The 24,928-nt window shown below is 44.8% G+C and overlaps 1 long non-coding RNA gene across 1 annotated transcript in view; it reads right to left on the minus strand.

Moving 5' to 3' along the window:
* Nucleotides 1–250: 250 nt before the first annotated feature.
* LOC140456914 (uncharacterized) overlaps nucleotides 251–24,928 on the minus strand; it is a 32,146-nt gene continuing 7,468 nt past the window's right edge. Inside the window, exons 2-4 of the long non-coding RNA XR_011953200.1 lie at nucleotides 22,264–22,389; nucleotides 20,880–21,252; nucleotides 251–548 (exon numbers count right to left, since the gene is read on the minus strand). This is a non-coding gene — a long non-coding RNA (uncharacterized lncRNA). The remainder of the gene's footprint in view (nucleotides 549–20,879; nucleotides 21,253–22,263; nucleotides 22,390–24,928) is intronic.

Here is a 24,928-nt window from a genome sequence, read left to right on the forward strand (position 1 = left end):
GTGTAATCCTCCAGCTCCCAATCCACTCTGCTCCCTCACAGGGTCACTGTCTCTGTGACTCCCAGGTACATGTAATCCTCCAGCTCCCACTCCACTCTGCTCCCTCACAGGGTCACTGTCTCTGTGACTCCCAGGTACATGTAATCCTCCAGCTCCCACTCCACTCTGCTCCCTCACAGGGTCACCATGTCTGTGACTCCCAGGCATGATTAGGCCTTGATCCTAAGTGCTGATTTATATCCTCCCTCTTTGGTGCTTCTGTAACACACAGGTGAGTGTGAGCCTCATGTTCCTGCTTCAAGTTGCTCCCTCACGTGGTCACTCCCTTGTGACTTGGTGCTGGTTTAGAGCCTCCTGCTCTGCTGTTTCTCCAACGCCAAGTCCCAGTCGGCCCCGATCCTCGCTGCTGATTTATATTCTCCAGCTTTGTGCTGCTCAAGGTCAGGTTTTCTCCCTTTGTCATTCCCAGCTAATGGTAGGCCTCAAGCCTCAGCTGAGATGTATAATATCCCACTCCACACTGCTCCCACATAGGATCGCCGCTGTGCCTTGGAGGACAGAGGAAAAGAGGAGGTTGAGAGTATACAGAGGGTGTTACAGTGATTGAGCGAGCTGTCGGGGATGGAACAGGTTATCTGGAGAGGTAGGCAGACCTGCAGTGTCTAAAGCAGGTTACTGGAAGATACAGGGAGGATTGTAGGCACTGAGGGAGGCAAAAGAAATAGAGAGATGGTGGTTTGTTGGTTACGGAGCCTTGTAGACTCTAAAGGGCTTTTTGTGAGCTACTTACTGAGATGTGTTGACTTCAACAAATTCAAATTGACAGCCAGTAAGTGTTGTACGGTACTGGAGACTGTTGGATGTTACAGAGTTAGAAGACTCGCAGTAACTGGGGGGGTTACAGATGTTTGAAGCACTCGTGATATTCAAGGACCCTCAGGACATAAGGAGGTACAGAGAATGGGAGCATTGCAAATTAGTGGGATTGCAGCGGCTGGAAGAGCTAAGATGGATAAGGGGGATGAAAAGTACCAATTTAGCACAACCAGCTGCTGTAATTCACAGTGATTTAAGGAAGGGAACCTATGCTGTCATTGATTACAGTTATATGGAGAGTTGCAGATACCGAGGGGTTACAAATTTAGAAAGGAAGAGGTTATAGATGATCAGAAGTTTAAACAAGAATAAAAAAAATTGAGAGATCATGAGTGTAGATGGGAATGGAGGTGGTGAGACATTCTGATGAACAATAAGTGTTGTCGGTAGAGGAAGATGTCACATATACAGGAAGAGCTGCATTGTCTGTATGCATTTACAGACATGAGGAGTGTTGTGGCCTGCTGGAGGGGATACAGATAACAGCATTTCCATCGGCTGGTGCAGTGGCTCAGGAAGGCAGCTCACCACCACCTTCTCAGGGACAACTCCAAATCAACAATACATCCAGCAATGCTCATGACCACGAGTGAATAAATAAATAAAAGATCTTCAAGCAGCACGGAGGTCACTCAGGAAGGCTCTTTCAACAGTCCTTCACAAACCCGGAACCACTATACCCTGGAAGTACATTAGTTCCAGGTGCACGGGAACACCAGCATTTCCAAAGTGACTGCCAAGCCACACTCCATCCTCCCAGCGCTGTATCTGTCCCTGCACCTAAAAGGACTGCAGTGCGTCAGGAAGGCAGGTTACCATCACCTTCTCCAGGGAAGTACAAATGGGAAGGTAATGATGGCCGAGCAAGTGATGGCCACATCCCATCAATGAATTTGAACAAGGGAAACTCATGGACTGTTCATGTCCCCTTTGCTTCCTCCACACAACCCACATTCCTATCGAGTTCGATGTCAGCAACAAACATGGAATCAGTCGATTTTGTCCACCATCAAATGTATCGAATCCCTTTGTGAATAGTTAGGGGTCAAGCACTAATCCATTTATGCCCGCTTAGTTTTCAGTTAAAGAATTCCCATACCATGCCAGTACATTCCCTCCAACCCCACACATGTTAATTTTGCTTATCCTCCTCTTCATTGGGACCTTGTTGAAATATTTATAAAATTCCCGACAAACCGTTCCTCCCTTTTATCTACTCTGCTGTTTACAGCCAGACAGGAAATCAAATCCGGCAGGGTTTATGAAATGGAATTTCAGGTTCAGAACAACATGCTTGGCATGGATAGAGGATTGGCTGATTGACAGAAGACAGGGAGTGAGTATAAAGGAGTTGTTTTCACGATGGGATCTGGTGATGAGGGGAACTCCGCAGGGGTCAGTGTTGGGACCACGCTGTACATGTCATGCATTAACAGTCTGGAAAAAAATGTGAAGGGGTACAAGAACTAGTTTTCCAAGAATGAGCCCAGAATGAAATGCTTGTCATATGAGGAGCAGGTGAAGTCTCTGGATCTGTACTCGATGAGGTTTAGGAGGCAGTGGCTGAAACTCATTCAAACTTACACAATACTGAGGGGCCTAAATGGAGATGATGTGGGGAAGATGTTTCCACTAGGCAGAGAGACTAGGGGCCAAGGGCACATCTTCCGTGTGAAGGTACGACCCTTTAGAATGGAGATGTGAAGGAGTTTATTCAGCCAGAGGGTGATGGATCAGTGGAACTCACTACCTCATGGGACTATGGAAGTAAGTAATTCAGTGCATTTAACTCAGAGATAGATAGGCTGTTCATGAACGAAGAGATCAATGGTTACAGGGAGTAGCTGAGAGAATGGGGCTCACACAAAATACAGCCATATTTGAATGGTGTGGCAGATTCGATAGACTGAATGGCCTAATTCTATTCTTGTATCCGATGGTCTTGTGGACAGTGCTTATTCCATAGGTTTCTAAGTGTGCATTTGTCCTTTCTGCCATATCGTTTACCATGCACTCGGGCATTTTCCTAATTTTTGCAGTCACCTCTTGGTTTCAGACAGACTGCAGAAAGCTGCACCACAGAGTAAGTTGGGGAGCCTTGTGTATAAACCTCAGAAAGGTGGTATACAAGGTCAGCAGGTCATAAAGAAGGCAAGTGGAATGCTGGGATTGATTCCAAAGGGAATGGAGAATAACAGTAGGGAAAGCCTGTAACAATTATAGAGAGTTCCAGTCAGCTCACACTGAGAATACTGTGAACAGGTTCGGTCCCCTATCTTGAGGAGGAATGTTCTTGCATTGGAGGCAGCCCAGAGAAGGTTCAACAGACTGTTGCTCAAAATGGAAGGTTATTGATTGAGTAGGTGGAGAAGGTTGAACTTGAACTCATTAGAATTTAGAAAATGAGGCAAAATTATTCATACACCGAATATCCTTGTGTTCTTACAGGTTCGGTACTGAGACGTTGTTCCCCTGAGCAAGAATCTGTAACCGGAGATAATGGGGAATGCAGGCACTAGGGAAGCTTACATAGAAAAGCAGGGAGACTGGAGGATGTTATAGAGTTCGGATGGTTTGAGATCACTGTTGGTGGTTAGAGATCAAATAGGTTGTCGGGATGAAAGATATCTCATAGAGGTAGAAGATTATCAGTCCAGAAGAAGTTACAGCGATAGGGAGGAATATAGGGACTAGAGATTACACAGATAGGGCTGGTAGGTGGAGCTCCAGGAGATACAGAGACTGGAAGGTGGTCGGGACTGGAGATTACACAGATATGGATGGTAGTTGGAGCGACAGGAGGTTTTGGAGAAAAGGAGGGGCGTAGGCACTGGAAATTACAGAGATAGTGGTGGTGGTCGGAGCTGCAGGAGTTTTTAGAGAAAGGGAAGATTTGAGGGACTGGAGATTGCACAGAAAAGGGTGACAATTGGAGATGCAGGACTTACAGAAATGGGGACGGTTGTAGGTCTGGAGTGTACGCAGATAGGGATGGTGGTTGGAGCTTATGGAGTTTATAGGATAGGGAGGATTGTTAGTGCTGGGGATTACACTAACAAGGACAGTACTTGGATCTGCAGGGATCAGTGAGATAGGGAGGTTCAAAGTGGCTGGATAAGTTCACAGAGCCAGAGAGAATTTTTGCGATTGAAGAAGTCAGAGATACTGAGGATTGTAAGGCCACAGGAGTTCAGAGAGTTAGTGGGGTCTATGAAGGCAGGATTGCAGCATTCCCATCAGTTACAGAGATGTGGAGTGCTGCGATGGAGGAGGTTACAGAAATCAAGAGGGTTGGAGATGCTGGAAGATGTTACAAAGACAGTGAGCTGTAGTATTTGAGGAGGTTACAGCGACAGGGTGCATTGAGGAGTTGGAGGCTGCTACAGGTGTTAAACATGCTGCAAGGGATCAATAACCTTCCATCAATCAGGGGAGTTGGAATGTCTGGAGATAGAGAACGAGAATTGCATGGAATGAAGAATATCATTGTATTCAAAGGAGTCAGGGAAGATACAGGGAGATCTGAACGGACCACAGGTGATCAAAAGGACAGTGAGGCTTCTCACTGTAGGATGGGGCAGTTTACGCAGACAGTGAGTATTTTATGGAATGGTACTAGTTACTGAGATTACAAAGTTGTATAGAATTGAGGAACGAACAGAGATGTGAAAGGCTGTAGTTAATGAAGACATTTGTCAATGTCGGCTACTAAGGTTCTGGAAATTAAATGGATGTGAGAGCTGGACAGTCTGTTAGAGCTTACAGAGACAGGAACATCAATAGAGCTTGGTGACAATAACACATATTAGGAAGCATTACACACACTGGAGGAGGTTCCTGCGGTAGAGAGGGTTCTGGGCGAGGGTGACGTTTACACAGATAGAGGTGTAAGAGCTGGAGAAGATTATGGACATGATTAGAAAGATAAAGAGACAGCAGGAGCTTACATTGACAGGGCGGGTGAAGTGACGGGAGGAGGTTACATAGATAGAGAGTTTTGTAGGAACTGGATTGAGAGAGTCACAGGCATTGGAGTGGGTTCCACAGGTTGCGAGTGGTGCAGCAACCTTACGCAGAGGATGACGCAGATAGGGAGGATGGTAAGATCTCCACATTATCAGAGGGTTTTAGGACTGGAAGAGTTTACATAGAAAAGGATGAATGTTGGAGCTGTCGGAGTTTACAGAGACTGGGCGGTTTGGAGGGTTTGGGGTTATTTGTGGATAGAGATATATTTTTAGGGACTTTAATATGGAACGCAGAGGTAGAGTTTAGATTAGACTAAATCCCCTACAGTACTGAAACAGGCACTTCGGCCCAACAAGTCCACACCGACCTAACACGATGGACAAATTAGAATGGCCAATTCACGTAATCTGAATATCTTTGGACTGTGGGAGGAAACCAGAGCACCTGAAGGAAATCCACGGAGGCATGGGGAGAATATCCAAGTTCCACACAGACAGTCACCCAAGCCTGCAATTAAATCTCGGTCCCTGCCACTGTCAGGCATCAGTGTTCATCACGGAGCCATCATGATGCCCCAAATTGCAGAGTTACACAAACAGAGAGTTTGAGATGGTGGGAGGGTTGTAGGATGTGGAGGAGCAAATAGAGGTATATGGTGTTGTTTCAGCTGGAAAAGGTTCTGTAGCTGTTTATATAGATAAGGAGGTCTTTAGGGATAGGAGATTGTTACTGAGGTCGTGTGGTGCTATAGGCCAGGAGGCAGGAATATGATCGAGCCTGCAGAAGGTTACAGTGATATCATGGTCTCTTGGGGCTTGAGAAAGATACACAGGTCGGTATTTTGGTCCGGGCTGGAGGACTTTACAGAGACAGGGTGGACTGTAGTTGTTTTGCAAGACTACAGGAATAGGGATTATTGTACTGAGTCCAGGATGAGGTTATTGAGATTGGGCATGTTATTGAGACTGGAGCAATTTACAAATTGAGAGAGTCGTCAGCATTGGAGTAGGTTCCAAATATATAGCAGGATTATGGGAGGGGTGGAGGTTACAGAAATAAGACATTTCCTGGGAATTACAAGCATTCAAGACACTAGTGCAGATGAGTTGGACCAAAAGGTGTGTTTCCTTGCTGTATGACGCTTTCACACGACAAGAGACAGTGTGAGAGGGGAACCTAGAACAGAAAGATCCCAGGTTTCAATACCACCTTCCTAAGGGAGGCCTGCTTTCCTCTCTGTTGTACTGATCCTCACTAAGACAGCACAGGCCTGGATTGATAACTGTGAACTTCCTATATTGTCAGAGGAAGGCTCAGTACAGCAGAAATGAAAGTAAACAAGAGGGTGGGGATTGAGCCTGGGATCTTCATGCTCTGTGTTCACCCTTCAACACTGTATCTGTATTGTGTCTTCTGTATCAAACATCAATCCCTTAAATACGCTCTGCTCTGTTCACTGTGAGTGACCGTACCTCATTGCAGTATTTACTGAAGGTTCCAGATCTCACAATTCATCTCTCTCTGGCTGACTAACCATCCTCAATGAGGTGATTGACGAGATAGGGGTTGAGAATTCTGCTGAGTCAGGAATATCCTGAGTACAGACAGAAGACAGAGAAATAGACAGAATGGGAAATTAGACTGATGCATTGAGGGTTACACATGGAGAATGACACTGAGTCCCAGAGATCTGAAATATCCCAGTCTCCATCCCTGGCCTGTGCTGCCTCGACTCTCTGAAGTGGAGAATTCTGTTGGCTCAGGATCTGGAGTAGCTGCAAAAGGTGGAATCAGAGACAGCAATTAGACCCTGACAGTGACAGGTACCAAATGGATAGATACTGAGTGATATCACCAGAGTGCAGGAAGGCATCAGGATCAAACCACAGTCAGGAAGAAGAGTGTTTGATTCATGGTGAACTGGGATCAGTACTCAGGGATGAGGGAGCTATCAGTGAGCCAGGCAATGGTCTGGTGTTACTCTCACTAGACTGTTCATCCAGAATTTAATGCCGGTGTCAGGCATACCCATGTGAATACTCAATAGCCTTTATGGAAGGAAATCTGTTGTAGGCAGCTGGTCTGGCCTACATATGAATTCAGACCCACAACAATGGGACTGACACTCAACTGCCCTCTGACATGATCTAACAAGCCACTCAGCTCAAGGGCAGCTCGGGGTGGGCATGTCGTGCTGGCCAGCCAAAGACAGCAACATCCCATGAATGCTTTAAAACTAACCCTGCTGATAGCAGTATCCTGGCCAGTCATATCAGTAGGTTTATTTACAGAGAGGATTCGGGGATAGGGTTCAGGTGAAAGGAGCTTTCCAAATTCAGAGACGAAAGGTGAAGCATCGGAACAGCATGGGGAATGGGGCTGAAGACAAGCAGAAAGGAACGGGAAGGGACAGAGTTGAACTAAAACTGTACATCAGTGAATAGGTTTGTGACAGGACATTGTGGGAAAGAGTAAATTATAATGTTCTTTTCTGGAATTGCCAAAGTATCTGCAATAAGGTAATAGATTAGTGACATAGAGATAGCTGAGATTTAGTCACCAGACAGTCATAATTACAGTGTGAACAAAAGGTGGAACATAAATATTTAATGGTAAACAACCTTAATGGATCTCAGGCCGAATAGGAGCGCAGGAGCATAACCCTGACAGTGATGTGGTACAAAGGCAGTACAGAGATGATGTGGCTTAATCAGCCTGAATGTGAATTCTATGTCCTATGAGAGAAAAGCACAACAGAAGAACTTTTATTTTTAAGGCTCCCTAGCAGCATTTCGTTGTTCATCACTGCAATAAACAGGAATTTGTTGGAATTTGTAACAAAGGTGGTGTGATAATTTTGAGAGACTTCAATATTTGCATGATCTGGGACAGTCGCACTGGCAAGAATGATATTCTGCAAGCTCCTGTTTGAATGTTTTTGTCAGTGTTTCTTTGAGTAACATATTGTGCAAATGGCTAGGGATGTCACTATCTCAGATCAACCGTTGAGTGATGAAGCTGACTGAAGGAGTGATGTAACACAGAGATCCTCCAGGAGATTGCAATATGGTGGAATTCAAAGAGATTATCAAGTTTTCAAGTGACCATAAAACACACACGAGCATCAGAAACAAAGCCAATTACATGAGTGCGAGTGGAGAACTGACCAAGGTAAACAGGGGAAACCGACTAAAATACATGGTTGTAAGTGAACAGTGGAAAACAATTAGGGTCATACAGTCATAGAGATATACAGCTGAGAAATAAGCCCCTCAGTCCAATTCATCCACGCCGACCAGATGTCATAACCATTCTTGTCCCATTTACCGGCATTTAGCCCATATCCCACTAAACCCTTCCTATTCATATCGCCATCCAGATGCCTTTTAAATGTTGCAACTATACTAGCCTCCACCACTTCCTCTGGCAGTTGATTCTGTACATACAACTCCCTCTGCATGAAATATTTGCCCCTTCGGTCCCTTTTAAATCTTTCACCTCTCACTTGAACTTATGCCTTCTGTTCTGGACTCCCCTACCCCAGGGATAAGACCTTGTCTGTTTATTCTAACCATGCTCCACATGATATTATAAACCTCGATAAGGCCAGCCCCTCAGCCTCTGACACTCGACTGCTTTCCCTCGAGTCTTTGTTACAAATTCCAACAAATTCCTGTTTATTGCAGTGATGAACAATGAAATGCTGCTCGGGAGCCTTATAAATAAACGTTCTTCTGTTGTGCCTTTCTCTCCAGCTGACACGCTTCACTCCATTGGCTCATCTGATAAAGAGGAGACAGTGAGGTCTACAAATGTTGGAGATCAGAGTTGAGTGTGTATTGCTGGAAAAGCACAAGTCAGGCACCATCTGAGTAGCAGGATAGTCGATGTTTTGGGCTGGAGCCCTTCCTCAGGAATGAGGCTGGGAGCCTCGGGGGTGGAGAGATAAATGGGAAGGGGAGTTGGGGGAAAGGTCACTGAGAGTGCAATAGGTGGTTGTTGATGGGGATAAGATTGTTAGGTCAGAGAGGATGGTGGAGTGGATAGGTGGGAAGGAAGATTGACAGGTGGGACAGGTCATGAGGGCAGCGCTGAGCTGGATGGTTGGAACTCGGGTAAGGGGGGAGGGGAAATGAGGAAACTGGTGACGTCCACATTGATGTCATGGGGTTGAAGGGTCCCAAGGCAGAAGATAAGACGTTCTTCTCTCTTCCTTCCTCAGGTGGTGAGGGAGTGGCGAAGTTCTCGGCAGAGTGGGAGGGGGAGTTCAAATGTTTGGCCACAGGGCGGTGAGTTGATTTTCAGGTGTCGTGGAGATGTTCTGTGAAGCAAGATGTGAGAAGGCATCAGTTTCCTCATCTCCTCGCAGAGCACTTTAGAGAACATCTCCTAACACCTGCACCAATCAACCCCACCGCCCTGTTGGCCAGGATTCAAACCTGTGTGGGCAAGCCCCAATGGATTTCTAACCCATCGCCTAAACCACACGTCTACCACATGCTTACAGAGGATACAGAGCTAAGGAGGATTGTAGGGACTGGAAGAGGTTTCACAGTTTAAGAGTGTAGTGGGGACTGGAGGAAAATACCAAAATCTGGAGAGTTTAAGATTGAAGGATTCTGCAGAGAAATGTTACAAGGTTAAAGCCAGGATTCTTGACAGTGAGGAGTAACAGAAAATTCTTGGGGTCAACGTCCAGAGATTCTTCAAAGTTGCCAACCAAGTTGTTAGGGTTGTTAAGAAAGCCAATGATGTGTCAGCTTTCCTTAGTAGGGGATTGAGTTTAAGAGCTGTGAGGTTATGCTGCAGCTTGATACAGCCTGTGGTTAGACCACAATTGGAATATTGTGCTTAGTTTTGGTTGCCTCATTTCAGAAAAAACGTGGAAGCTTTGGAGATGGTGCAGAGGAGATTTATCAAGATTCAGCCTGGACTGGAGGGGAGGACTTATGAAGAAAGGTTGAGGAGCCAGGGCTTTACTGTTTGGAATAAAAAAGGATGAGAAGTGACTTGATAGAGGTGTATGAGATGATGAGAGGCATACATAGAGTGGGTGGCCTAAGTTTTTTTTCCAATTGCGAAAATGGCTATATCTTGGAGGCAAAATAGTAAGGTAATTGGAGGAAGGTTGAGGGGTGATGTCAGAGGGAGGTACTTTAGACAGAGTGTGGTGGATGAGTGGAATGTATTGCCAGTATTGGTGGTAGAGTCAGTTACATTAGGACATTTAAATACATTTTGGATAGGAACATGAATGACAGCAAAATTAATTTCTCAAAATGGAGACCTGTGACCAGTGGCGTTCCACAGGAATCCGTGCTGGGACCACTGTTGCTTGTGATACATTTCAATGATTTGGAAGAAGGTATCGGTTCCTTGATTAGTTTGCAGATGACACTAAGATTAGTGGAGTAGCAGACAGTGAACGGGACTGTCAGAGAATACTACAGAATATAAATGGATTGGAGAGGCGGGCAGAGAAACGGCAGATGGAGTTCAATCTTGGCAAATGCAAGGTGATGCATGTCGGAAGATCCAATTCAAAAGTGAACCCACAGTAAATGGAAAAGTCCTGGGGAAAATTGATGTACAGAGATGTCTGGGTATTCAGGTCTATTATTCCTTGAAGGTGGTAACGCAGGTCAGTAAGGTGGTCAAGGTGGCATACGGCATACTTTCCTTCATTGGACGGGGTATTGAGTACAAGAGTTGGCAGGTCATGTTACAGTTGCTTAGGAGTTTGGTTTAGAATATTACGTACAGTTCTGGTCTCCACATTACCAAAAGGATGTGCATGCTTTGCAGAGGGTGCAGAGGATGTTCACCAGGATGTTGCACCAGCATAGAGGGCGCTAGCAATATGGAGAGATTGAATAGTTTTCGATTATTTTCATTAGAAATACAAAGTTTGATTGGGGACCTGATTGAGGTCTGCAAAATCATGGGATTTATAGACAAGGTGAATAGCAAGAAGCTTTTTTCCCCAGATTGCGAAACTCAATTACTAGGGGTCACGAGTTCACAGTAAGAGGGGAAAGATTTAGGGCAGATATGCGTGGCAGGCCCCCATACGCAGAGAGTGATGGGTTCCTGGAACACTTTGCCAGCGGAGGAGGAACAGACAGGAATGATAACATCAGTTAAGATGTATCCACACAGATGCCTGAATGGGCAGGGAGCAGATCCTCACAAAATAGGTGAAGGGTTTAGACATAGAATCTGGATCAGCGGAGGCTTAGTGGGCTGAAGAGCCTGTTCCTGTGCTGTGATTTTCTTTGTTCTTTCAATGGTCTGCAGGTTAAATTGATCTTAGAGTAGGATAAAAGATTGGCACAACACTGAGGGCTGAAGGGCTTGTACTGTGCTGTACTGTACCTTGTTTTAAATAGGGATAGTTCCGATGGCAGGAAGAGGTTTCAGGAGGCTGGAGAGAATGGGATCTGAATGAATAGACACATTACGAAGGGTTTACTAGGATTGTCGGAGGTAACAGAGACAGCAATAATCTGATCTGGAGAAGACGACCCAGACTGGGAGGGTCGTGGGGAGTGGAGGTGGTTTCACGGGGAGCACATAGAGCCCCAGGATGTTACAGAAATGTGGAGAGCTGTACTATCTACATGTGTTCATGAAGATGGAGAGGTTGGGAGGGATGGAGCAGTTTACAGAGAGAAGGATGTTAGTAGGATGGAGCGGTTTACACAGACAGGGAGGATTTTCGGTGAATGGAGGAGATTACAGAGATAAAGTGGATTGTATAAACTGGAGGACCAAACAGAGATATGGAGGGTAGTCGTGACTGAAGATGTTTACAGATATAGGACGTTTAACTTTGCAGATTATTTAGATATGAAGAGTGTGGAGTCTGACAGATTTTCCAGAAGGGCAGTAATTTTGGTTGGAGACAGTTTCACAGATTAGGGAGCATTAGTAACCTCCTCCAGAATGATCAAAGTGGGAAGGGTTGTAGGGGAGGGTGACATTTACACAGGTAGGGGCGTAAATGCTGGAGAAGGTTATAGAGATGAGAAAATGGATGGAGATACAGGAGGGGCTTACATTGAAAAGGTGGGTGTTAGCAATGGGATGATGTTACACAGAGAGTGAGTCTTGTCCGAACTGGTTCGGGAGAGTCACAGGCTTTCAGTGGGTTCGACAGATTGGGAGTGCTGCAGGGACCTGAGAGGGTTGTTGTGTCTCCACCGAGTGATCGTGTCTTCAGGACTGGAAGAGGTTACGTAGATACGGAAACATCGAAGACAACGTGTGCCGCGTTCTTTTTCCTGAACAGAGCCTCAATATCCTCCATCAGCCAGGGATCCCTAAACCTGCCAGCTTTTCCCGTCACTCTAACAGAGATCACACTTTTAAAATCCTCCCATTTGCCAGTCATTCCATTTCCTTCAAACAGACTCACCCAGTTGACAGGAGCATGATGTGGAGGAGCTGGTGTTGGGCTGGGATGGACAACGTTAAAAACCACCCAACCCCAGCTTAGAGTCCAGCGGGTTTATTTGGAGGCACTGGGTTTCATCGCGCTGCTCCTTCAGCAGGTGGTTGTGGAGCACAATAAACATGCCAAGAATTTATAGCAACAGAATTGCAGTGTCATGGAATGTAATATCAAACATATTTAGTTGAAGTTTTCATTTTTAAGAATGATCACCTGGATTTCGAAAGCTGGTCCTTTGAAATAAACCTGTTGGACTATAACCTGGTGTTGTGTGATTTTTAATTCACCCAATCGACCTCTGGTCAATCTGCCAAATAGTCCCAAAATTGGCCCCGCTCCAGATTAAGACCTTAACCTGTGGACCTGCCTGATCTTTTTCCATAACTATGTTAAAACGAGGACAGTTGTGGTCATTGGACCCAAAGTGCTCTCCGACTGACACTTCAGTAAATGACTGAACTCTTTTTCTGAGGGGAGGGCTTGTTTTCAGCTGCCTGAGTAGAGTGGGACCCTCTCCATTTTGATCGAGGAAACTTTCTTGGACACATTTGACAAATTCCACCCCATACAGGACTTTTTACACTCCGGGTGGTCCAAGCAATCCAGGGGAAGGTAAAATCTCCAACCAATACTATTCTATTATTTCTATAGGTACCTGCAATCTCTCTACACATTTTCTCCTCTAGTACCCGCTGGCTATTTGTGGGTCCAGAACACAATGCCAGCAGACTGACTATCCCCTTTTTGATTCTAAATTCTAACCATATGACCTCATTTGATCACCCCGAAAGAGTATCCTCTCTCAGCACTGTTGTTATGACCTCCCTTACCAAAAGGGACAACTCCCCCTCCTCACTTACTTGCCCTTCTATCACGCCCGAAGCTTCCTTGTCCTGGAACACTGAGTTGCCAGTCCTGGCCTTCTCCCAGCGATGTTTCTGTTATGGTTATAATATCCTAGTCCCCAGAGCCAATCCATGCTCTGATCTCGTCTGCCTTACCTGTCAGGTCTCATGTCTCAAAATAAATGTCCTTTAAACCAGAAGTCTTTTCCCCCCCTTTACTGTGCCCCTAGATATCCTGGATAGAAAACATGCTCTCGATGGCTGATACATTTTTCCCTTGACTGATCAATGGGCCGTCTCTTACTTAGAATCCAAAACCCTGCCAAACTAGTTTAAACCCTCTGGGGTAAGACAAACAAATCTCCCCCCATGGATACTGGTGAACCTCTGGTTCAAGTCTAACCTGCTCCCCTTTTTCAGGTCACCTCTACCCCAGAAGAGATCCCAATGATCCAAGAACTGAAAACCCTGCCCCCTCCACCAGCTCCTCAGCCACGTATCCATCTAGCCAATCTTTCTATTTCTACCCTTATTGGCATGTGGCACTGGGAGTATTCTGGAGATCACAACCCTTGAGGTATTGCTTTTTAACTTCTTTCCGCACTCCCTGTACGTATTTCACAGGAGACTATCCCTTTGGCTAACTGTGTCATGTGGACCGATGTGAACATTAACCTCTGAATATTTATCCTGCCACTTCAGAATGTTCTGTAACTGCTCAGAGACATCCTTGACCCTCATACCAGGGAGGCAGCACACCATCCTGGGGTCTCTTCTGCAGCCACACAACCTCCTGTCTGTCCCCCTCACAACTGAACCTCCTATCAGTATCACTATCAATAGAGAGGATCTGACAAACAGAGATTGGGAGGACTGTCTGCAGTTGGGTCTATATTTGGAAAGTGGGAGTACGTTAAAGCAATGCAGTGAGTGTTCAGGGCCAGTGTGTTCCTGACGAAGGAATAGTAAAGGCAGCAAGTCCAGCAAATACTAATCAAGTGATATCGTGAGTTTGATAAAGAAAATACAGTGCAATAAACACAGGTGAAGCCATTCAAAAGTATAGGGAGTGCAAGTTGAGCTCCAGAAAAATGAATGTATTTTAGCAGGATAGTAAGGATAGGAAAATTACTGAGGGAAGAGTTAGAAACTAAAAGACCAATCTGTGCATGGAGCCAGAGGAAGTAGGTGAGGTCTTCAATGAATACTTCCCATCTGTATTAACACAGGAGAAAGGCATTGTACCCGGGGACTTCAGTTGGGATGGCAAGTTTCTCGAACATGTTAAGATCAATAAGGCGGAAGTGTTCCATTTTTTCACATGCATAAAGTTGGAGGAATCCCCAGTGCCCAATGAAATGTATTCCAGCCTGCTATGGGAGGTAAGGAAGGAGATTGCTGGGGCCCTGATGGATATGTTTAATACTTTGTTGGCCACAGGTGAAGTGCTGAATGACTGGAGAATCGAAAATGTGGTTCCTTTATTCAAGAAGGGCAGCAGGGATAGGCCAGGTAATTACAGAGCAGATAGTCTGACGGCAGGGGCAGGGAAATCATTGGAAACAATACTGATTGACAGAATGAATCAACATTTGGAAAGGCAGAGATCGATTATGGATACTCATCACGAATTTGATAGAGAAAGATCCTGTCCCAAATTCAGCTGAGATTTTTGTTTGAAATTACGATTGAGGATTAGATGAGGGCAGTGCAGAAGATGTAGGTTACATGGAGTTCATTAAGGAGCTTGACAAAGTCCCTCATGGAACGCAGGCCTAACAGACCAATGGGATCCAAGGCAATTTGGCAACCTGGATCCACAACGGTGGAGGGTAAGTTTTGTGTTTGAAATACTTTCACCAGCGGGTGTACCACAGGGATCTGTGCAGCAACCATTGCTGTTTATTATAGAAAATAGAACATCGAAAAGTACGGCACAGAACAGGCCCATAGGCCCACGAAGTTGTGCTGAGATTTAATCCTAATGTAAAATATAGTAACTTAACCTACGGACCCCTCAACTCACTGCTATCCATGTGCATGTCCAGCAGTCGCTTAAATGTCCCCAATGACTTCGTTTCCACCAGCACTGCTGGCAACGCATTCCATGCATTCACAACTCTCTGCGTAAAGAACCTACCTCTGATGTCTCCATTATACCTTCCTCCTAATATCTTCAAACTATGACTTCTCGTACCAGTCAATCCTGCCCTGGGGAAAAAAGTCTCTGTCTATTTACTCTATGCATTCCTCTCATTATTTTGTACAGTATTATATGCATTTATGAGTTGGATGTGAAAGCAGAAGGTATCATTAGTAAGTTTGCAGCTGACATGAAGGTGAGGGTGTTGTCCACAGTGAGGGAGATGGTCTCAGGCTACAGTCTGAAGGTTAAGGCTGGGACAGAATTTCAAGACAGGAATTTAAATAGAGGGAAAACTGATTAATTAAAGTGCATTTATTCCAAAGTAAAAAGCCTAACAGTTAAGGCAGATGAACTCAGTGCATGGACGGGAACATGGGACCGGGGTACCATGGTATGACAGAATCACAGCTGAGGGAGGGGCAGGACTGGGAGCTCAATGTTCCAGGGTACAGATTCTACAGGATGGAAAGAACAGGTGGTGAGAGAGAAGGGGGAGTGGAGTTTTTGATCAATGAAAACATTACAGCAGGACTTCGAGAGGATATTCCAGAGAACGCCCAGTGAAGCCATAATGGTGCAACTGAGAAATGAGAATGGGTTATCAGTTTGATATGACTGTACTACAGGCCCCCAACAGTCAGTGGGAATTTGAGCAGCAAATATGTCGGGAGATCTCAGAGATCTGTAAGAATGATCGGATTGTAATGGTCGGGGAGTTTAACTTTCCAAACCAAGACTCGGACTGCTAGAGTGTTCAGAGCTTGGGAGCGAAGAATTTGTTAGTCATATTTAAGAAAACTGTCTCAGTCAGAATGTAAATGGTCAGACTGCAGAAAGGGGTAAAACCTGACCTCCCCTTGGGAAACAAGGAAAGGAAAGGGACTGAGTCATTAGTGGGGCAACACTTTCGCAAAGTTCTCACGATTCTATTAGTTTGAAAATAGCGATGGAAAAGGATAAGCCTGGTCCACAAGTTAAAGATCAAAACTGGCCTTGCTTCAAGAGCTTTTAACAATTGATTGTGGAGGATATTTGCAGGTAAAGGGACGTCAGGCAGGTGGGAAACTTTCAAAAGAGAGATAAAATGAAAGGTCAGGGCCAGCATATTCCTGTTAGTGTGAATGACAATGCTGACACAAGTAGGAAACATTGGATACGGGGGGGGGGGTATTGAGGCTTTGGTCAACAAAAGGGGGCACATGTCACATATAGCCAGCTGGATTAAGGGAATTCATTGAAGAACATTGCGGGTGGAGTAATACATTTAAGAGGGAAATCACGAGGGCCCAAAGGGGACCTGAGAAAGCTTTGGCAAATGAGGCTGAGGAAATTCCAAAGAGATTCTACAATTATATTAACAACACAAGATTAACTAGGGGGAGAATACGGCTCCTTGAAGATGAATGGAGCCAGCCACAGGAGATGGGTGAAATACTAAACGAAAATGTCACGTTTGAACTTACTGTGGAGGAAGACTGGTGAAGTCAGGGGGAAAAATGTGATGTCTTCAAAAGACTCCAGATAACAGGAGGTACTAGAGGTATTAAAATGCATATAAGGGAGACAAGTCCTTGGGAACTAATGCAGTATATTTCAGGATATTGTGAGAAGCTCAAGAAGAAATTGCGGAGTCCCAAAAAGAGATTTTTCTATCACTGATAGCCGGAAGTTATCAGTGTCTCCAAGGAGCCAGGAGGGGGGCTAATGTTGTGCCAGTGCTTAGGAAAGGCTCCGAGGGAAATCCAAGGGACATCAACACCAATTGGCTTGATGTTAGTGGTGCATACATTGTTGGAAGCAAGTCCGCAGGACAGGAGTTATATGCATTCCAAAGACAAGGATTGATTAGGGATAGTCAGCACAGCTTTGGAGTACTGCATAGAATTCTGATCATCCTGATTTAGGAAGCATTTTCTGAAACTGTAAATGCTGCAAGGATTGATGAAGATGTTACTGATACTGGAGGGTGTGACAGAAACAGAGAGGATGGATAAGCTGGAAAGTAACATGGGGGTGGGGGGGATGAGATAGTTTTGGCAGATAAGGTAAAGGAGAATGCAACGGGTTTTCTACAGCACAAAAGTACAAAAAAGCAACTGGAGAGACACTAGGGCCCCTCAAAGATCAGTGAGGCCATCAATGTGTGGAACCACAGGAGATGGGCAAGAGCCAAAATGAGCATTCCATGTCAGAACGTACTGTGAACAAAAACTAGGAAACAAAGGAAAGAAACAGTGATGGCTTGTAATGAGTCCCTATTACAGAAGAGGTGGCACTGGAGGTCTTAGAACACAAAGGGAGAGAAAACCCTAGGTCCTAAACAAGTGTATCCCAGAACATTGTGACAGCGTAGTGGCAGGGACATGAGCAGGGATATTTATATCATTGTCTTTCTCATTTCCATTGGGTGTAGGTGGCTGAGGGGTGACCTTATCAAAGTTTAGAAAACCATGATGGGTACAGGAAAGTTGATTAGCCAATGTCTTTACCCCAGGGTAGTGGGGTCCATAACTAGATGGGATTGAACTGCAGAAGGAGAAGGTGTTAGCAATTCTGGAAAGTGTTAAAATTGATAAGTCCCTTGCACTAGATAGGATTGATCCTTGGATTCTCTGGTAAGCCAGGAAGGAGATTGCCGAGCCTTTGGCTTTGATCTTTATGCCATCATTGTGTACAAGAATAGGGCCAGATGGCCGGAGGATAGCAAATGTTGACCCCTTGACCAAGAAGGGAAGTAGAGACAACCCTGGGTAATGATAGACCTGTGAGCCTTACTCCGATTCTGGGTAAAGTGTTGGAAAGGCTTGTAAAAGAGGCTAGGATTTATAATCATCTGGAGGTGAATACGTTGATGAGGGATAGTCAGCACGGTTTTGTGAAGGGTAGGTCATGCCTCACAAACCTTATTGACGTATTTGAGAAGGTGACCTAACAGGTGGATGTGGGTAAAGCAGATATTGGTAATGCAGATCAACAGAGAGATCAGTGTGTCTATGGACATGGATTCATTGAAAGTCGCCACCCAGGTTGAAAGAGTTATTAAGAAGGCATTCAGCGTGTGAGCTTTTATTGGTACAGGGATTGACTGTCAGAACCATGAGATAATGCTGCAGCTGTTCAAAACTCTGGTGCAGCCGCATTTGGAGTTAGACCATAAGACATAGGAGTGGAAGTAAGGCCATTCGGCCCATCGAGTCCACTCCGCCATTCAATCATGGCTGATGCGCATTTCAGCTCCACTTACCAGCATTCTCCCCGTAGCCCTTAATTCCTCTAGACAACAAGAACCTATCAATCTCGGCCTTGAAGACATTTAGCGTCCCGGCTTCCACTGCACTCCGTGGCAATGAATTCCACAGGCCCACCACTCTCTGGCTGAAGAAATGTCTCCGCATTTCTGTTCTGAAATGACCCCCTCAAATTCTAAGGCTGTGTCCACGGGTCCTAGTCTCCTCGCCTAACAGAAACAATTTTCTAGCATCCACCTTTTCAAAGCCATGTATTATTTTGTACGTCTCTATTAGATCTCCCCTTAATCTTCTAAACTCCAACGAATACAATCCCAGTATCCTCAGCCGTTCCTCATATGCTAGACCTGTCATTCCAGGGATCATCCGTGTGAATCTCCACTGGACACGTTCCAGTGCCAGTATGTCCTTCCTGAGGTGTGGGGACCAGAACTGGACACAGTACTCCAAATGGGGCCTAACCAGAGCTTTATAAATTCTTAGTAGTACATCTCTGCTTTTATATTCCAACCCTCTTGAGATAAGAGACAACATTGCATTCGCTTTCTTAATCACAGACTCAACCTGCATGTTTACCTTTAGAGAAACCTCGACTAGCACTCCCAGATCCCTTTATGCTTTGGCTTTATTAATTTTCTCACCATTTAGAAAGTAGACCATGCTTTTATTCTTTTTGCCAAAGTGCAAGACCTCGCACTTGCTCACGTTAAATTCCATCAGCCATTTCCTGGACCACTCTCCCAACCTGTCTAGATCCTTCTGTAGCCTCCCCAGTTCCTCAGTACTACGTGCCTGTCCACCTAACTTCGTATCATCGGCAAACTTCGCTAGAATGCCCCCGGTTCCCTCATCCAAATCATTAATATATAATGCGAACAGCTGTGGCCCCAGAACCGAACCCTGCGGGACACCGCTCGTCACCAGCTGCCATTCTGAAAAAGAACCTTTTATCCCAACTCTCTGCCTTCTGTTAGATAGCCAATCCTCAATCCATCCCAGCAGCTCACCTCGAACACCATGGGCCCTCACCTTGCTCAGCAGCCTCTCGTGTGGCACCTTATCAAAGGCCTTTTGAAAGTCCAGATAGACCACATCCACTGGGTTTCCCTGGTCTAACGTACTTGTTACCTCTTCAAAAAATTCCAACAGGTTTGTCAGGCATGACCTCCCTTTACTAAATCCATGTTGACTTGTTCTAATCAGACTCTGCTCTTCCAAGAATTTAGAAACCTCATCCTTAATGATGGATTCTAGAATTTTACCAACAACCGAGGTTAAGTTAATTGGCCTGTAGTTTTCCATCTTTTGCCTTGATCCTTTCTTGAACAAGGGGGTTACTACAGCCATCTTCCAATCATCCGGGACCTTTCCTGACTCCAGTGACTCTTGAAAGATCTTAACCAATGCCTCTGCTATTTCCTCAGCAACCTCTCTCAGAACTCTAGGGTGTATCCCATTGGGGCCAGGAGATTTATCAATTTTAAGACTTTTTAACTTTACTAGCACTATCTCTTTCGTAATGGCAACATACTCAACTCAGCCCCGTGACACCCTTTAATTTTTGGGATATTACTCAGGTCTTCCACTGTGAAAACTGACGCAAAGTACTTGTTAAGTTCTCCTGCTATTTCCTTATCTCCCATCACTAGGCTCCCTGCATCAGTTTGAAGTGTCCCAATGTCTACTTTTGCCTGTCGTTTGTTTCTTATGTACTGAAAGAAACTTTTACTATTATTTCTAATATTACTGGCTAGCCTACCTTCATATTTGATCCTCTCATTTCTTATTACACTCTTTGTTATCCTCTGTTGGCTTTTGTATCCTTCCCAATCTTCTGATTTCCCACTGTTATTAGCCACTTCATAGGATCTCTCTTTTTCTTTAATACATTTCCTGACTTCCTTTGTCAGCCAAGGTTGTCTAATCCCTCCCCGGTTAATCTTTCTTTTATTGGGAATGAACCTCTGTAGTGTCCTCAATTATACCTACAAACTCCTGCCATTTTTGCTCTAGTGTCTTCCCGGTTAGCCTCTGCTTCCAGTCTATTTTAGTCAGTTCCTCTCTCATGCCTTCATAATTACCTTTATTCAACTGTAACACCATTACATCAGATTTTGCCTTCTCCCTTTCAAACTCCAGACTGAACTCTACCATATTATGGTCGCTACTTCCTAACGGTTCCCTTACTTTAAGATCTTTTATAGAGTCTGGTTCATTACAAAGCACGAGGTCCAGAATAGCCTGCTCTCTTGTGGGCTCCATGACAAGCTGTTCCAAAAAGCCATCCTGTAAGCATTCCATAAATTCCCTTTCTTTAGATCCTTCCAGACTTATATACTCACTTTTCCTTCCCGGCTGCCCCTCTGCTCGCCGTCACTTCCTCTGCAGCTCCCGCTCTTTCTGTGGAGAGAGAGAGAAAAAAAAAACACACCGCTGCCCGCTACAGGTAAGCAATTTTAAAACGAACTGTCTTACCTTTGCTGTAGTCTCCCGGGTTCGCTTTTACTTCGACGCTGCTCCCGCTCAAATTTTGACTATGGTTCATAGTCATAGTTTTGACTATGGTTCAGACCAACGCATTACAGGAAGGATGTTGAAGATTTGGATAGGGTTCAGAGGAGACTTACTAAGATTTTACCGAGTCTGGAGTGAAGGACTTATGAGTAATGCTGAGAGACTTGAATCTGTTTCTGGTCGTGAGAAGACATTTGAGGCCTATTAATTGAGACATATAACATAAACAGAGTTAGATGAGTTGGACAGTGAGAGCCTTTTGTCTTGGATCGCGATGCCTAATGCGAGGGGAGACAGTAAATTGAGGTAGATACTAATACGAATAAATAGATATGGGACAGATGCCAGAGGTAGGTTCTTTACTCAGAGTAGTCGGGCCATGGAATGCATTGCCGGCAACAGTGGTAGACTCGTCAAATTTAAGGGCATTTAAATGGTCATTGGATAGGCATATGGACAAGAATGGACTAGTGTTAGTTACTTGGGCTTCAGATTAGTTCCACAGGTCAGTGCAACATCGAGAGCTGAAAGGCCAGTACTGCACTGTCATGATCTGTGTTCTAGAGGGCATAAATATGAGATGGGAGAGGAAAGACTTAGATGGGATTGGAGGAGAACATTTTTCACACAGAGGATGGTGCAGGCATGGAATGGGTTCCCAGGGGAAGTGGTAGAGAAAAGTACAATAACAACATGTAAAAGACATTTGGGCAGGTACATGGAGAGGAGAAGGTTTGAAGGGATATGGGTCAAGTGCAGGGAAACATGACTTGTTCAGGGACTCTGGTCAGCATGGACTAGTTGGATCCAAGGAACCCTTTTATGCTGCATGGCTCTGTCTCCAGTTATTGGAGGAGGAGATAAGGCATGTGATAGACACTGTAGCAAGTCACAGTGATAGTGATTGTAGTCTGGAATGCAGTACATTTCAAATATGTGGAGGGGCTATCGGGAAGTGAGGAGGTTACAGAGACAGGAACTGTTATAGGAGTTACAAATTATTGAAGACACTGGTGCACAAGACATGCCACAGATACAGTGTTGCAGAGTAATGAGTCTTAGTACAACAGAACTTACAGTAGGGGTGGGGATTGAGCCTGAGGGGTGTGTGTACTGTGCTCCCCCTCCAGCACTGTATCTATGTCATGTCTTGTGAGCTGATGTTTGGAGCCCACTCTTGCTCTCTGCTCTGTGCGCTGTGAGTGATCTTACCTCATGCAGGATTTATTGAAGACTCCAGATCTCCCTTCCCTTTGTCTTTCTGGCTGACCAACTATATTCAATGTGGTGATGGACGAGACACCCAGCAGATGGGAAGTCTATTTAGTCATGAACCTACTGGAGACAGAGAAATAGACAGAATGGGATGTTAGACGGATGAACTGAGGGTTACACATACAGAATGGCACTAAGTCACACAGAGATCTGGAAAATCCCAGTCTGCATCCTTGGCCTGTTCTGCCTCATCTCTCTGGAGTGGAGAATTCTGTTGGCTGAGGATCTGGAGTAGCTGCAAGAGTGAGAGACACTGACAGCGGCAGCAGTTAGACCCCCACAGTGAGGGATACCACGTGGAGAGAGACTGAGTGATATCACCAGACTGCTTGAAGATGTCAGAATCAAATAATTGTGTAGGAAGAACGGGTTTTGCTTCAGTATGCACTGGCATAAACGATCAGGAATGAGCAACCTGTGAGCAGGTGAAGTGATGGCCGAGTGGTATTATTGCTAGAGCATGTATCCCAAACCTCAGCTAATGGTCAGGGGAGACAGGTTTGAATCCCACCAACAGAAATGGGGGAAGTTTAAATCAATAATTAAAAACAACTTGCAATTACAAATTCATGAATAAGTATGAAACCATTGCTGATGTCCAAAATAATCTTTGTTCATCAAAAAGACACTGGTCCTTAAGAGAAGAACATCTGCCTATCCTCACGTGGTCTGCACGACATACCCACAGTAAAGTGTTTGTCTCTCAATTTACCTCTGAAATGGCCGAGCAAGTTACTCAACTCAAAGGCAGCTCAGGCTGGGCAGCCAGAGACACCCATATCCCACAAGTAAATAAAAACAATCCCATTGCACTGGGATCCAGTGGAACCATGATGAGAACGGAGTATTGGTAATTATGTTGGCAGGTTTATGGACAGAGCTTTAAATTGATAGAGAGGATGCAGGGACAGGGTTCAAGTGAAAGGAGCTTTCCAAATCCAAAGATAAAAAGTGAAGCATCAGAACAGCATGGGAATGTGACTGAAGTCAAGCAGACAGGAACAGGATGGAAAAACTTTAACTAAAACTGTACATCAGGTTTGTGACAGGAGATTATTGGAAAGAGTAAATTATGTTTTATTTTGGAATGGACAAAGTATTTTCAATAAGGTAGATGGATTTGTGACACAGAGATAAATGGGATTTAGACACTAGAGAGACATGGTTACAGGACGAACAAAAGGTGGAACATAAATATTCAATGGTTCACAATCTTGTGGGGTCTAAGGCAGAATGGGAAAGGACGGTTGGGTAACGCTGACAGACATGGGTAACAAAGGCATTACAGAGAAAGTATTTGGCCACAGATCATGAAGTAGAATCTGTCTGAATGTAAATTCTGGCTACTACTTGCCAAGGTCACAAGCAGCAGAACAGTTTTAGCCACCGAACAGGATTTCCTTGCTCATCATTGCATTAAACAGGAACTCATTGGAATTTTTAACAAAGGCATTGAGATAATTTTGGGAAACTTCAATATTCGCATAATCTAGCACAATCACACTGACAAGAGTGATATTCGAAGAGGAGAACTTTTTTTTCCCATCAGTGTTTCTTTGAATATCACATTGTGCAACTGGCGAGGGACGCAGCTATCTCAGAGCGACTTTTGTCTGATGAAGCTGAGTGAATGAGTAATGGCACACAGGGAGATCCTCTGGGAAACTGGGATAAAGTGAAATTTAATTAATTCTAAAGCTTTAACATGAATCACAGAATGGACAAGACACAATGTGAAACAAAATAGCCCATTTACATGGGTTTGAGAGGAAAACTGACCAAGGGTGAACAGGATGAACAGACTAGAATGTGTGTCTGTAAGCAAACAGTTGAAAACACTTGAAGAATGATGTAAAACACTCAACAAAAGGACATTCCATTGAAACAGTCAAAATCTCAGCAAGAAATTTCCTGCTGTCCCTCACTCAGGACAAATGGATCTTATTAGATTATCAGGCTTAGAAGATCACCAAAAAGTACTAACAATTCTAAAGTGAGAGAGTGTTTAGGCAGTAAGTGTTAGAGGGATTGTGAACTGTTTGCTTGCAGGAGGGGGGCAGTGAGAAGGGAAATCATTGTCAGGGTTTGATGACACGTCAGGAACAGGGAGAGGTGAAGGTGCTGGAGGTGGTGAGAGTGTTACAGAGAGTGGTCAGGGCCTGAATGGTGTTACAAAGCCAGTACGGATTGTTGCAGCTGGAGGGGTTCACAGAGGAATGGAGGGACATATGTATTTAACTTATTCATTCATGGGATGTGGGTGTCACTACCAGAACCAGCATTCTTTGCCCCAATGCTAATTACCCAGAGGGCAGCTCCGAATCAGCCATATTGCTGTGGGTCTGGAGTAACATGACAGCCAGACCAGGTTAGAATGTCAGATGTCCTTCCCTAAAGGATGTAAGTGAACCAGATGTATTTCTCCTACTGATCAACAATGCTTTTATGGTGACCTCACCAGTGTCCACCACAACATGACATCCCAACTCCTACTCTCAATGCTGTGACCAATGAAGGTAACCATCCCAAACACCTGCTTCACCAACCTGTCTCCCTGAGACACCACTTTCAAAGAGCTGTGTACCTGCATCTCTGGCTCGCT

This window comes from Chiloscyllium punctatum, chromosome 31 (genome assembly GCF_047496795.1).
Source record: "Chiloscyllium punctatum isolate Juve2018m chromosome 31, sChiPun1.3, whole genome shotgun sequence".
In the NCBI taxonomy this organism is placed as follows: domain Eukaryota; kingdom Metazoa; phylum Chordata; class Chondrichthyes; order Orectolobiformes; family Hemiscylliidae; genus Chiloscyllium; species Chiloscyllium punctatum.